The sequence below is a fragment of the Coregonus clupeaformis genome, chromosome 28 (genome assembly GCF_020615455.1).
Source record: "Coregonus clupeaformis isolate EN_2021a chromosome 28, ASM2061545v1, whole genome shotgun sequence".
NCBI lineage: Eukaryota > Metazoa > Chordata > Actinopteri > Salmoniformes > Salmonidae > Coregonus > Coregonus clupeaformis.
In genome coordinates this window covers 8,522,883-8,535,568 of record NC_059219.1, presented here as the reverse complement: position 1 = coordinate 8,535,568, position 12,686 = coordinate 8,522,883, and positions in this window count along the sequence as shown.

Below are 12,686 nucleotides of genomic sequence, written 5' to 3'. Positions count from 1 at the left end.
CCAGGACCTTGAAATGCTTCTTACGAAGCCACTCCTTCGTTGCCCGGGCGGTGTGTTTGGGATCATTGTCATGCTGAAAGACCCAGCCACGTTTCATCTTCAATACCCTTGCTGATGGAAGGAGGTTTTCACTCAAAATCTCACGATACATGGCCCCATTCATTCTTTCCTTTACAAGGATCAGTCGTCCTGGTCACTTTGCAGAAAAACAGCCCCAAAGCATGATGTTTCCACCCCCATGCTTCACAGTAGGTATGGTGTTCTTTGGATGCAACTCAGCATTCTTTGTCCTCCAAACACGACGAGTTGAGTTTTTACCAAAAAGTTCTATTTTGGTTTCATCTGACCATATGACATTCTCCCAATCCTCTTCTGCATCATCCAAATGCACTCTAGCAAACTTCAGACGGGCCTGGACATGTACTGGCTTAAGCAGGGGGACACGTCTGGCACTGCAGGATTTGAGTCCCTGGCGGCGTAGTGTGTTACTGATGGTAGGCTTTGTTACTTTGGTCACAGCTCTCTGCAGGTCATTCACTATGTCCCCCCGTGTGGTTCTGGGATTTTTGCTCACCGTTCTTGTGATCATTTTGACCCCACGGGGTGAGATCTTGCTTGGAGCCCCAGATCGAGGGAGATTATCAGTGGTCTTGTATGTCTTCCATTTCCTAATAATTGCTCCCACAGTTGATTTCTTCAAACCAAGCTGCTTACCTATTGCAGATTCAGTCTTCCCAGCCTGGTGCAAGTCTACAATTTTGTTTCTGGTGTCCTCTGACTGCTCTTTGGTCTTGGCCATAGTGGAGTTTGGAGTGTAATAATAAATAATAATAATAATAATAAAGTGTGACTGTTTGAGGTTGTGGACAGGTGTCTTTTATACTGATAACAAGTTCAAACAGGTGCCATTAATACAGGTAACGAGTGGAGGACAGAGGAGCCTCTTAAAGAAGAAGTTACAGGTCTGTGAGAGACAGAAATCTTGCTTGTTTGTAGGTGACCAAATGCTTATTTTCCACCATAATTTGCAAATAATTTTTTGTTGTTGTGATTTTCTGGAAAAAAAATTCTCAATTTGTCTGTCATAGTTGACGTGTACCTATGATGAAAATTACAGGCCTCTCATCTTTTTAAGTGGGAGAACTTGCACAATTGGTGGCTGACTAAATACTTTTTCCCCCACTGTAACCTCTGACTGGCTGACTGACACCATCTTTAACCTCTGACTGGCTGACTGACACCATCTTTAACCTCTGACTGGCTGACTGTTAGCATCTCCAACCTCTGACTGGCACCATCTCTAACCTCTGACTGGCTGACTGACACCATCTTTAACCTCTGACTGGCTGACTGTTAGCATCTCCAACCTCTGACTGGCACCATCTCTAACCTCTGACTGGCACCATCTCTAACATCTGACTGGCACCACCTCTAACCTCTGACTGGCTGACTGTTAGCATCTCCAACCTCTGACTGGCACCATCTCTAACCTCTGAGTGGCTGACTGATACCATCTCTATCTTCTGACTGGCACCATCTCTAACATCTGACTGGCACCATCTCTAACCTCTGAGTGGCTGACTGTTAGCATCTCTAACCTCTGACTGACACCATCTCTAACCTCTGACTGACACCATCTCTAACCTCTGACTGGCTGACTGTTAGCATCTCTAACCTCTGAGTGGCTGACTGTTAGCATCTCTAACCTCTGAGTGGCTGACTGTTAGCAATTCTAACCTCTGAGTGGCTGACTGTTAGCATCTCTAACCTCTGACTGGCTGACTGTTAGCATCTCTAACCTCTGAGTGGCTGACTGACACCATCTCTAACCTCTGAGTGGCTGACTGTTAGCATCTCTAACCTCTGACTGGCACCATCCACCTCTGTGACTGTTAGCATCTCTAACCTCTGATACTGGCACCATCTCTAACCTCTGAGTGGCTGACTGTTAGCATCTCTAACCTCTGAGTGGCTGACTGGCACCATCTCTAACCTCTGAGTGGCTGACTGTTAGCATCTCTAACCTCTGACTGGATGACTGTTAGCATCTCTAACCTCTGACTGGCACCATCTCTAACCTCTGAGTGGCACCATCTCTAACCTCTGAGTGGCTGACTGTTAGCATCTCTAACCTCTGATGGGCTGACTGTTAGCATCTCTAAACTCTGACTGGCTGACTGGCACCATCTCTAACCTCTGACTGGCTGACTGTTAGCATCTCTAACCTCTGAATGGCTGACTGTTAGCATCTCTAACCTCTGACTGGCACCATCTCTAACCTCTGACTGGCACCATCTCTAACCTCTGAGTGGCTGACTGTTAGCATCTCTAACCTCTGAGTGGCTGACTGTTAGCATCTCTAACCTCTGAGTGGCTGACTGGCACCATCTCTAACCTCTGAGTGGCTGACTGGCACCATCTCTAACCTCTGAGTGGCTGACTGGCACCATCTCTAACCTCTGATTGGCTGACTGTTAGCATCTCTAACCTCTGAGTGGCTGACTGTTAGCATCTCTAACCTCTGACTGACACCATCTCTGACCTCTGAGTGGCTGACTGTTAGCATCTCTAACCTCTGACTGACACCATCTCTAACCTCTGACTGACACCATCTCTAACCTCTGAGTGGCTGACTGGTAGCATCTCTAACCTCTGATTGGCTGACTGTTAGCATCTCTAACCTCTGACTGGCTGACTGGCACCATCTCTAACCTCTGATTGGCTGACTGTTAGCATCTCTAACCTCTGAGTGGCTGACTGTTAGCATCTCTAACCTCTGACTGGCACCATCTCTAACCTCTGACTGGCACCATCTCTAACCTCTGACTGGCTGACTGTTAGCATCTCTAACCTCTGAGTGGCTGACTGTTAGCATCTCTAACCTCTGAGTGGCTGACTGGTAGCATCTCTAACCTCTGAGTGGCTGACTGGTAGCATCTCTATCCTCTGACTGGCACCATCTCTAACCTCTGAGTGGCTGACTGGCACCATCTCTAACCTCTGAGTGGCACCATCTCTAACCTCTGAGTGGCTGACTGTTAGCATCTCTAACCTCTGAGTGGCACCATCTCTAACCTCTGAGTGGCTGACTGTTAGCATCTCTAACCTCTGAGTGGCTGACTGTTAGCATCTCTAACCTCTGACTGGCTGACTGTTAGCATCTCTAACCTCTGACTGGCTGACTGTTAGCATCTCTAACCTCTGACTGACTGACTGACACCATCTCTAACCTCTGACTGACACCATCTCTAACCTCTGACTGGCACCATCTCTAACCTCTGAGTGGCTGACTGTTAGCATCTCTAACCTCTGACTGGCTGACTGTTAGCATCTCTATCCTCTGACTGGCACCATCTCTAACCTCTGACTGGCTGACTGTTAGCATCTCTAACCTCTGACTGGCACCATCTCTAACCTCTGACTGGCTGACTGTTAGCATCTCTATCCTCTGACTGGCTGACTGTTAGCATCTCTAACCTCTGACTGGCTGACTGTTAGCATCTCTATCCTCTGACTGGCACCATCTCTAACCTCTGACTGGCTGACTGTTAGCATCTCTAACCTCTGACTGGCTGACTGTTAGCATCTCTATCCTCTGACTGGCACCATCTCTAACCTCTGACTGGCACCATCTCTAACCTCTGACTGGCACCATCTCTAACCTCTGACTGACACCATCTCTAACCTCTGACTGGCACCATCTCTAACCTCTGAGTGGCTGACTGTTAGCATCTCTCACCTCTGACTGGCTGACTGTTAGCATCGCTAACCTCTGACTGACACCATCTCTAACCTCTGAGTGGCTGACTGTTAGCATCTCTAACCTCTGACTGGCTGACTGTTAGCATCTCTAACCTCTGAGTGGCTGACTGGCAGCATCTCTAACCTCTGACTGACACCATCTCTGACCTCTGAGTGGCTGACTGTTAGCATCTCTAACCTCTGACTGACACCATCTCTGACCTCTGAGTGGCTGACTGTTAGCATCTCTAACCTCTGACTGGCTGACTGTTAGCATCTCTAACCTCTGACTGGCTGACTGGTAGCATCTCTAACCTCTGACTGACACCATCTCTGACCTCTGAGTGGCTGACTGTTAGCATCTCTAACCTCTGACTGACACCATCTCTGACCTCTGAGTGGCTGACTGTTAGCATCTCTAACCTCTGACTGACACCATCTCTAACCTCTGAGTGGCTGACTGGTAGCATCTCTAACCTCTGAGTGGCTGACTGTTAGCATCTCTAACCTCTGAGTGGCTGACTGTTAGCATCTCTAACCTCTGAGTGGCTGACTGTTAGCATCTCTAACCTCTGACTGGCTGACTGTTAGCATCTCTAACCTCTGAGTGGCTGACTGGCACCATCTCTAACCTCTGATTGGCTGACTGTTAGCATCTCTAACCTCTGACTGGCTGACTGTTAGCATCTCTAACCTCTGAGTGGCTGACTGGCACCATCTCTAACCTCTGACTGACACCATCTCTGACCTCTGAGTGGCTGACTGTTAGCATCTCTAACCTCTGACTGACACCATCTCTGACCTCTGAGTGGCTGACTGTTAGCATCTCTAACCTCTGACTGGCTGACTACATCTCTGACCTCTGACTGGCTGACTGGTAGCATCTCTAACCTCTGACTGACACCATCTCTGACCTCTGAGTGGCTGACTGTTAGCATCTCTAACCTCTGACTGGCTGACTGGCACCATCTCTAACCTCTGAGTGGCTGACTGTTAGCATCTCTAACCTCTGACTGGCACCATCTCTAACCTCTGACTGGCTGACTGTTAGCATCTCTAACCTCTGACTGACACCATCTCTAACCTCTGAGTGGCTGACTGACACCATCTCTAACCTCTGAGTGGCTGACTGTTAGCATCTCTAACCTCTGACTGGCTGACTGACACCATCTCTAACCTCTGACTGGCTGACTGATACCATCTCTAACCTCTGACTGGCTGACTGACACCATCTCTAACCTCTGAGTGGCTGACTGTTAGCATCTCTAACCTCTGAGTGGCTGACTGTTAGCATCTCTAACCTCTGAGTGGCTGACTGGCACCATCTCTAACCTCTGACTGGCTGACTGGCACCATCTCTAACCTCTGAGTGGCTGACTGGCACCATCTCTAACCTCTGATTGGCTGACTGTTAGCATCTCTAACCTCTGAGTGGCTGACTGTTAGCATCTCTAACCTCTGACTGGCTGACTGTTAGCATCTCTAACCTCTGACTGGCTGACTGTTAGCATCTCTAACCTCTGACTGGCTGACTGTTAGCATCTCTAACCTCTGAGTGGCTGACTGGCACCATCTCTAACCTCTGACTGGCACCATCTCTAACCTCTGACTGGCTGACTGACACCATCTCTAACCTCTGACTGACACCATCTCTAACATCTGACTGGATGACTGTTAGCATCTCTAACCTCTGACTGGCTGACTGTTAGCATCTCTAACCTCTGACTGGCTGACTGTTAGCATCTCTAACCTCTGACTGGCTGACTGTTAGCATCTCTAACCTCTGACTGGCTGACTGGCACCATCTCTAACCTCTGACTGGCTGACTGTTAGCATCTCTAACCTCTGAGTGGCTGACTGGTAGCATCTCTATCTTCTGACTGGCACCATCTCTAACATCTGACTGGCACCATCTCTAACCTCTGAGTGGCTGACTGTTAGCATCTCTAACCTCTGACTGACACCATCTCTAACCTCTGACTGACACCATCTCTAACCTCTGACTGGCTGACTGTTAGCATCTCTAACCTCTGAGTGGCTGACTGTTAGCATCTCTAACCTCTGAGTGGCTGACTGTTAGCAATTCTAACCTCTGAGTGGCTGACTGTTAGCATCTCTAACCTCTGACTGGCTGACTGTTAGCATCTCTAACCTCTGAGTGGCTGACTGTTAGCATCTCTAACCTCTGACTGGCTGACTGTTAGCATCTCTAACCTCTGACTGGCACCATCTCTAACCTCTGAGTGGCTGACTGTTAGCATCTCTAACCTCTGAGTGGCTGACTGGCACCATCTCTAACCTCTGAGTGGCTGACTGTTAGCATCTCTAACCTCTGAGTGGCTGACTGGCACCATCTCTAACCTCTGAGTGGCTGACTGTTAGCATCTCTAACCTCTGACTGGATGACTGTTAGCATCTCTAACCTCTGACTGGCACCATCTCTAACCTCTGAGTGGCACCATCTCTAACCTCTGAGTGGCTGACTGTTAGCATCTCTAACCTCTGATGGGCTGACTGTTAGCATCTCTAAACTCTGACTGGCTGACTGGCACCATCTCTAACCTCTGACTGGCTGACTGTTAGCATCTCTAACCTCTGAATGGCTGACTGTTAGCATCTCTAACCTCTGACTGGCACCATCTCTAACCTCTGACTGGCACCATCTCTAACCTCTGAGTGGCTGACTGTTAGCATCTCTAACCTCTGAGTGGCTGACTGTTAGCATCTCTAACCTCTGAGTGGCTGACTGGCACCATCTCTAACCTCTGAGTGGCTGACTGGCACCATCTCTAACCTCTGAGTGGCTGACTGGCACCATCTCTAACCTCTGATTGGCTGACTGTTAGCATCTCTAACCTCTGAGTGGCTGACTGTTAGCATCTCTAACCTCTGACTGACACCATCTCTGACCTCTGAGTGGCTGACTGTTAGCATCTCTAACCTCTGACTGACACCATCTCTAACCTCTGACTGACACCATCTCTAACCTCTGAGTGGCTGACTGGTAGCATCTCTAACCTCTGATTGGCTGACTGTTAGCATCTCTAACCTCTGACTGGCTGACTGGCACCATCTCTAACCTCTGATTGGCTGACTGTTAGCATCTCTAACCTCTGAGTGGCTGACTGTTAGCATCTCTAACCTCTGACTGGCACCATCTCTAACCTCTGACTGGCACCATCTCTAACCTCTGACTGGCTGACTGTTAGCATCTCTAACCTCTGAGTGGCTGACTGTTAGCATCTCTAACCTCTGAGTGGCTGACTGGTAGCATCTCTAACCTCTGAGTGGCTGACTGGTAGCATCTCTATCCTCTGACTGGCACCATCTCTAACCTCTGAGTGGCTGACTGGCACCATCTCTAACCTCTGAGTGGCACCATCTCTAACCTCTGAGTGGCTGACTGTTGGCATCTCTAACCTCTGAGTGGCACCATCTCTAACCTCTGAGTGGCTGACTGTTAGCATCTCTAACCTCTGAGTGGCTGACTGTTAGCATCTCTAACCTCTGACTGGCTGACTGTTAGCATCTCTAACCTCTGACTGGCTGACTGTTAGCATCTCTAACCTCTGACTGACTGACTGACACCATCTCTAACCTCTGACTGACACCATCTCTAACCTCTGACTGGCACCATCTCTAACCTCTGAGTGGCTGACTGTTAGCATCTCTAACCTCTGACTGGCTGACTGTTAGCATCTCTATCCTCTGACTGGCACCATCTCTAACCTCTGACTGGCTGACTGTTAGCATCTCTAACCTCTGACTGGCACCATCTCTAACCTCTGACTGGCTGACTGTTAGCATCTCTATCCTCTGACTGGCTGACTGTTAGCATCTCTAACCTCTGACTGGCTGACTGTTAGCATCTCTATCTCTGACTGGCACCATCTCTAACCTCTGACTGGCTGACTGTTAGCATCTCTAACCTCTGACTGGCTGACTGTTAGCATCTCTATCCTCTGACTGGCACCATCTCTAACCTCTGACTGGCACCATCTCTAACCTCTGACTGGCACCATCTCTAACCTCTGACTGACACCATCTCTAACCTCTGACTGGCACCATCTCTAACCTCTGAGTGGCTGACTGTTAGCATCTCTCACCTCTGACTGGCTGACTGTTAGCATCGCTAACCTCTGACTGACACCATCTCTAACCTCTGAGTGGCTGACTGTTAGCATCTCTAACCTCTGACTGGCTGACTGGTAGCATCTCTAACCTCTGAGTGGCTGACTGGCACCATCTCTAACCTCTGACTGACACCATCTCTGACCTCTGAGTGGCTGACTGTTAGCATCTCTAACCTCTGACTGACACCATCTCTGACCTCTGAGTGGCTGACTGTTAGCATCTCTAACCTCTGACTGGCTGACTGTTAGCATCTCTAACCTCTGACTGGCTGACTGGTAGCATCTCTAACCTCTGACTGACACCATCTCTGACCTCTGAGTGGCTGACTGTTAGCATCTCTAACCTCTGACTGACACCATCTCTGACCTCTGAGTGGCTGACTGTTAGCATCTCTAACCTCTGACTGACACCATCTCTAACCTCTGAGTGGCTGACTGGTAGCATCTCTAACCTCTGAGTGGCTGACTGTTAGCATCTCTAACCTCTGAGTGGCTGACTGGTAGCATCTCTAACCTCTGAGTGGCTGACTGTTAGCATCTCTAACCTCTGACTGGCTGACTGTTAGCATCTCTAACCTCTGAGTGGCTGACTGGCACCATCTCTAACCTCTGATTGGCTGACTGTTAGCATCTCTAACCTCTGACTGGCTGACTGTTAGCATCTCTAACCTCTGAGTGGCTGACTGTTAGCATCTCTAACCTCTGACTGACACCATCTCTGACCTCTGAGTGGCTGACTGTTAGCATCTCTAACCTCTGACTGACACCATCTCTGACCTCTGAGTGGCTGACTGTTAGCATCTCTAACCTCTGACTGGCACCATCTCTGACCTCTGAGTGGCTGACTGTTAGCATCTCTAACCTCTGACTGACACCATCTCTGACCTCTGAGTGGCTGACTGTTAGCATCTCTAACCTCTGACTGGCTGACTGGCACCATCTCTAACCTCTGAGTGGCTGACTGTTAGCATCTCTAACCTCTGACTGGCACCATCTCTAACCTCTGACTGGCTGACTGTTAGCATCTCTAACCTCTGACTGACACCATCTCTAACCTCTGAGTGGCTGACTGACACCATCTCTAACCTCTGAGTGGCTGACTGTTAGCATCTCTAACCTCTGACTGGCTGACTGACACCATCTCTAACCTCTGACTGGCTGACTGATACCATCTCTAACCTCTGACTGGCTGACTGACACCATCTCTAACCTCTGAGTGGCTGACTGTTAGCATCTCTAACCTCTGAGTGGCTGACTGTTAGCATCTCTAACCTCTGAGTGGCTGACTGGCACCATCTCTAACCTCTGACTGGCTGACTGGCACCATCTCTAACCTCTGAGTGGCTGACTGGCACCATCTCTAACCTCTGACCCACCTTGGCTGACTGTTAGCATCTCTAACCTCTGAGTGGCTGACTGTTAGCATCTCTAACCTCTGACTGGCTGACTGTTAGCATCTCTAACCTCTGACTGGCTGACTGTTAGCATCTCTAACCTCTGACTGGCTGACTGTTAGCATCTCTAACCTCTGAGTGGCTGACTGGCACCATCTCTAACCTCTGACTGGCACCATCTCTAACCTCTGACTGGCTGACTGACACCATCTCTAACCTCTGACTGACACCATCTCTAACATCTGACTGGATGACTGTTAGCATCTCTAACCTCTGACTGGCTGACTGTTAGCATCTCTAACCTCTGACTGGCTGACTGTTAGCATCTCTAACCTCTGACTGGCTGACTGTTAGCATCTCTAACCTCTGACTGGCTGACTGGCACCATCTCTAACCTCTGACTGGCTGACTGTTAGCATCTCTAACCTCTGAGTGGCTGACTGGTAGCATCTCTAACCTCTGAGTGGCTGACTGTTAGCATCTCTAACCTCTGACTGGCTGACTGGTAGCATCTCTAACCTCTGACTGGCACCATCTCTAACCTCTGACTGGCTGACTGGTAGCATCTCTAACCTCTGACTGGCTGACTGTTAGCATCTCTAACCTCTGACTGGCACCATCTCTAACCTCTGACTGGCTGACTGTTAGCATCTCTAACCTCTGACTGACACCATCTCTGACCTCTGAGTGGCTGACTGTTAGCATCTCTAACCTCTGACTGACACCATCTCTGACCTCTGAGTGGCTGACTGTTAGCATCTCTAACCTCTGAGTGGCACCATCTCTAACCTCTGAGTGGCTGACTGATACCATCTCTATCTTCTGAATGGCACCATCTCTGACCTCTGACTGGCTGAATGACACCATCTTTAACCTCTGACTGGCACCATCTCTAACCTCTGAGTGGCTGACTGATACCATCTCTAACCTCTGACTGGCACCATCTCTAACATCTGACTGGCACCACCTCTAACCTCTGAGTGGCTGACTGATACCATCTCTATCTTCTGACTGGCACCATCTCTAACATCTGACTGGCACCACCTCTAACCTCTGAGTGGCTGACTGATACCATCTCTATCTTCTGACTGGCACCATCTCTAACATCTGACTGACACCATCTCTAACCTCTGACTGGCTGACTGTTAGCATCTCTAACCTCTGACTGACACCATCTCTAACCTCTGAGTGGCTGACTGACACCATCTCTAACCTCTGAGTGGCTGACTGTTAGCATCTCTAACCTCTGACTGGCTGACTGACACCATCTCTAACCTCTGACTGGCTGACTGATACCATCTCTAACCTCTGACTGGCTGACTGACACCATCTCTAACCTCTGAGTGGCTGACTGTTAGCATCTCTAACCTCTGAGTGGCTGACTGTTAGCATCTCTAACCTCTGAGTGGCTGACTGGCACCATCTCTAACCTCTGACTGGCTGACTGGCACCTTTCTAACCTCTGAGTGGCTGACTGGCACCATCTCTAACCTCTGACTGGCTGACTGTTAGCATCTCTAACCTCTGAGTGGCTGACTGTTAGCATCTCTAACCTCTGACTGGCTGACTGTTAGCATCTCTAACCTCTGACTGGCTGACTGTTAGCATCTCTAACCTCTGACTGGCTGACTGTTAGCATCTCTAACCTCTGAGTGGCTGACTGGCACCATCTCTAACCTCTGACTGGCACCATCTCTAACCTCTGACTGGCTGACTGACACCATCTCTAACCTCTGACTGACACCATCTCTAACCTCTGACTGGATGACTGTTAGCATCTCTAACCTCTGAGTGGCTGACTGTTAGCATCTCTAACCTCTGAGTGGCTGACTGTTAGCATCTCTAACCTCTGACTGGCTGACTGGTAGCATCTCTAACCTCTGACTGGCACCATCTCTAACCTCTGACTGGCTGACTGTTAGCATCTCTAACCTCTGACTGGCACCATCTCTAACCTCTGATCTGACTGTACCATCTCTAACCTCTGAGTGGCTGACTGTTAGCATCTCTAACCTCTGATTGGCTGACTGGTAGCATCTCTAACCTCTGACTGGCTGACTGTTAGCATCTCTAACCTCTGAGTGGCTGACTGGCACCATCTCTAACCTCTGAGTGGCTGACTGGCACCATCTCTAACCTCTGACTGGCTGACTGTTAGCATCTCTAACCTCTGACTGGCACCATCTCTAACCTCTGAGTGGCTGACTGGCACCATCTCTAACCTCTGACTGGCTGACTGGCACCATCTCTAACCTCTGACTGGCTGACTGTCACCATCTCTAACCTCTGACTGTTAGCATCTCTAACCTCTGACTGGCTGACTGGCACCATCTCTAACCTCTGACTGACTGACGCATCTCTAACCTCTGACTGGCTGACTGGCACCATCTCTAACCCGATCTGACTGACACCATCTCTAACCTCTGAGTGGCTGACTGACACCATCTCTAACCTCTGACTGGCTGACTGCTACCATCTCTAACCTCTGAGTGGCTGACTGTTACCATCTCTAACCTCTGACTGGCACCATCTCTAACCTCTGAGTGGCTGACTGGCAGCATCTCTAACCTCTGACTGGCTGACTGTTAGCATCTCTAACCTCTGAGTGGCTGACTGTTAGCATCTCTAACCTCTGACTGGCTGACTGTTAGCATCTCTAACCTCTGAGTGGCTGACTGGCACCATCTCTAACCTCTGAGTGGCTGACTAGCATCTCTAACCTCTGAGTGGCTGACTGTTAGCATCTCTAACCTCTGACTGGCTGACTGTTAGCATCTCCAACCTCTGAGTGGCTGACTGTTAGCATCTCTAACCTCTGACTGGCTGACTGGTAGCATCTCTAACCTCTGAGTGGCTGACTGGTAGCATCTCTAACCTCTGAGTGGCACCATCTCTAACCTCTGACTGGCACCATCTCCAACCTCTGAGTGGCTGACTGTTAGCATCTCCAACCTCTGAGTGGCTGACTGACACCATCTCTAACCTCTGAGTGGCTGACTGTTAGCATCTCCAACCTCTGAGTGGCTGACTGTTAGCATCTCCAACCTCTGACTGGCTGACTGACACCATCTCTAACCTCTGAGTGGCTGACTGATACCATCTCTATCTTCTGACTGGCACCATCTCTAACCTCTGAGTGGCTGACTGACACCATCTCTAACCTCTGACTGGCACCATCTCTAACCTCTGACTGGCTGACGGTTAGCATCTCTAACCTCTGAGTGGCTGACTGGCACCATCTCTAACCTCTGACTGGCTGACTGTTAGCATCTCTAACCTCTGACTGGCTGACTGTTAGCATCTCTAACCTCTGACTGGCTGACTGTTACCATCTCTAACCTCTGACTGGCTGACTGACATCTCTAACCCTCTGACTGACACCATCTCTAACCTCTGACTGGCTGACTGTTACCATCTC